Here is a 3,669-nt window from a genome sequence, read left to right on the forward strand (position 1 = left end):
CCGCGACATGTTTTAATGCCCTCCCCATTATCTTTTTCTGGGCAATTTTTTGTGCAATGTGCTTGTGAAATTCCAGCTGTAAATTTGTAGAAAAAGTATGTTAATAATACATTTACATTGTAGACGAGTGACAAAACAAAAATTTTCATTAAATACATTTAACGAGACTATTCTAATTTCATGAACTATGGATTATAATCTGTTGATATTAAATTTAATTCTAATATTCTAATAGATAATACGTAATTCTGCCTACGATTTATAATGTAATCCTTATAACTCACAATGTTGGTACAAATATTACAGACAGAGAACTATAATAAATTAATTAAATTTATGGGATACAATCCTTTGTCAGAACACCTATATACAACACATTCAAAACTAAAAATTATAGATTTGAACATATTATGTAGATTTGGTGATACCACTTATACACATCTATTACAAATAGTGATAAAAACTATTCTAATTTTTGAATGGTATTAGGCTCTATATAAAAAATATTTGAAAACATGTTTTTTTAATGCGTTCTTTAGGCATTATATAATTATTGCATGATACAAACAGTAAGAACAAAATTAGTTAATACTATATACGATTCTAACCTATATGTTTATTCTATGATATTAATACCTTAATACCAAAGGTAATTTAAATACTTACTTCTGCCAGCAGGTGGTTGATGCACGTCACTTAACTATTTTAACAAGCTTTAAATTTCATTTTCCACTTTTCAAATTAATAAAAACGTCATTGAGTCACGCACTTATAAAACAAAGAAACACAGAAAATGGCGAGATACGGGTCATGTCGTCAATATGTCATACTGCGCATGCACCATGCACTGTGCAAAGCCAAGAACCATCCCAGGATGGGATCACTCTAGAATTTGCCTAGGATATCCCAAAATTGGAGATTATTCGGCTTTTAATATCTTCATAGGATATTTCCAGGACATCCTGTTTGGATTTACCTGGGATATCCCCAATTAGGATATTGATAGGATCTACTTGTCTTATTTAAATATCATCAGGATATCCTGAAAAGTGAGATCCCCGATTAGGATATATAGGACTAAATGAGGATATCCCAGGGACGTCATGTGCTGTGTGGGTTATATGTTTTTTAATAACACAGTTGTGTAAACAATTAAATGAGCAATAGTAACGTCTTGATATTTTTTAAATTTTGCTTCGTCATTTTATTATATACGTGAATGAGGTATAGGTATGTCAATATCATTCCTTTTTCTTAATTCAATTAATAAGAATGAACCCTGTTAAAAGGAATTATTTGTCTTATTTTGAGGTAAGAATCTCAAGAGTGAGAAATTTGTGAAATGAACCCTTGAACCGAAAGGAGTCAGTCAAGGGTTATATTTATGAAAACAGTTTTGTTTAACCAAAAATTTTGCACCGAAAAAAGTAGACAAATGCAATATACAAAAAGCACGTATCTATACATCGTACACTTTAAAAGTTATTTCAGAAGTCGATCTGTTTTAGTTTTCTGAACTTATAGTGACTTCGTTTTAGTCACTTTTGACAGTTTAAATTTGTTTGCTTTTGAATATTTCCATAGTTAGAGTTATAATATTATGTTTATTCTATTATTACCTCATCTTTGAAAATGTGTAGCCAGCAAGGATCCAAGGTCACAAAATAATTTGAAACAAATCTTTTATCATTCAACAAAATAATCGCGGTCTCTTCTAATTTGCTTTTAATGCTATTATTTTCCTTTTCCAAAGTTTTAGCAAAACCCCATATATGACCGTTTTCCCAAGCGCAATTACTTTCTGATTTCTCAAATTTTCATGTTTTAATGAAATTTTTATGTTCGGCTCTTCTAATATTAATCGGTCGAGAAATCTCACTCAGATTAATGTTTATTGCATTGACAAGATATCCTACAAATGCTATTTTTTTTAATTCCGAAAATCATTATTTGAGCGCGTCATTGATAATAAAGTCGGTAAACTATTAGTTGTCTGAAAAACTGTTCTAATATTAAATTCCTTCCATTTTCCTTAATTTTTCTGATAGTGCAGGAATACCTATATGGAACTTTGATTGTAGATATAATTTCCCTTGAGATTAGATCTTGTCGGTTCACGTTGAGACATCCTGTATAATTTTTGCTTTATGTGAGAATCATTTTTGAAAAAGAATGTGTCCATATAAATTTGAAAAGCTACTTCCTCAAAATAGCAGATCAAATCCAGTGTAATAATTTCTGTAGGTTAGCACAATTTGTGAACTCTACCAAGGCGTAGAGTGTAAACAATATTTTATTATCCGCGCCATGGTCTTGTCAAATAAGGTGTTACAACATTTATTGCAATAATCCCAGCTGAATTAACAGCGGCAACGTAATTTATTTATTTACTATATCTTTATAGAGCGTCCCACTTCACAGATATATGATGGAATCAAAATAGAAAAGGAGAAGTAGAGGAAATGAGAAATATTTATATATTTGAAACTGATTATAGAACAAGGAGTGTATAAGTATGATGTCTGTTAACACACTGTTTGGGTGCAAAATTGTTTTACATTGCAATTCATCAAAAGAAAGGGAGACGTGTATAAATTTTTGGTATATATTTTTCTATTGATTTTCATTTCGCTGAAAATGCGTCCATAGTGCGCTTAAGGTATATGTAATAGACATGAGTTACTTTGGATCATCATCGCGGATGAAACGATCCCAAATAACACACTTATGTAAATAAAACATATTGTCTGTATTATGATGTTTTACAATAAAATACAGCATAAGTAAAATGTATTAACCAATTTAATGTGATAATAGTCAGTAAAGTGACTCTTTATTGAACGAGCCTGATATTATGAGCCGAGCGAGCGAAGCGAGCGAGGCGAGTAACAGGTGAGTTCGGCAAAGACACTTTACTGACGTGGTGCATACAAAATATTATCGCCATTCGTAAAAATTTATAATTAAAAAAAATAAACATATAACTTATCACACTTTATCATGACAAAGTAAATAGAAAAATAACAACAAATACAAAAAAGAAACTACTTATTTTTTTGTTAAATAGGTATTAAACGTCAATGTACACCGTAACGCATTATAAAAATTAATTCCTGAAGTCGAAGGAGTTTCAGTTAATTGGAAATGTTTTAGGATTATTATCTATGTTAACAATTTGTAAAACTCTAGTAGAATCATTGGTAATAATTATGTTCTCAGTTTGACCTTTCCCTAAAATCGTCTGCGATTTTCGTTTTGTTGAGCACAGATTCTTCAACTTAGGATTCTGCAATCGTGTCGTTTTTCCGCGCTCCGTGACGTATTAAATTTTCTTTACTGCCGCCTGTGTTGACAAAGAGAATGACGGACGTGCGACGAAAACAATGTCCCGTATAAAGTGATGGTTCTGGCAAATGCAGATAGTTGGCAATATTGCTTGGTGCACTTCCGATAGTATGGATTCCAACTGGCTGGACTGTGCATTTACCATTGCTATAAGTTAGGAAAAGTCGGTTGTAGGGCGTCTGTTTAAGACGCAGAGCTAAATATTTGTTAAATAATTATACAAATTATATCGAATTTTATGCTGTCATAGTTAGTTTACATGAATATTGGACATATTTTGAATGATATAAAAATAATAAAAATTTCTTTCAGACATTTTTATAC

General features: G+C 31.0%; 1 long non-coding RNA gene across 1 annotated transcript; it reads right to left on the reverse strand.

Moving 5' to 3' along the window:
- Positions 1-15: 15 nt before the first annotated feature.
- On the reverse strand, positions 16-1,002 carry LOC111692812. The gene is made up of 2 exons (XR_002763300.1): positions 667-1,002; positions 16-76 (listed from the first exon to the last, which is right to left on the reverse strand). It is a non-coding gene; the product is annotated as an uncharacterized LOC111692812 (long non-coding RNA).
- Between the last annotated feature and the right edge of the window lie 2,667 nt (positions 1,003-3,669).

Source organism: Anoplophora glabripennis, unplaced genomic scaffold (genome assembly GCF_000390285.2).
Source record: "Anoplophora glabripennis isolate ALB-LARVAE unplaced genomic scaffold, Agla_2.0 scaffold3689, whole genome shotgun sequence".
Classification (NCBI taxonomy): domain Eukaryota; kingdom Metazoa; phylum Arthropoda; class Insecta; order Coleoptera; family Cerambycidae; genus Anoplophora; species Anoplophora glabripennis.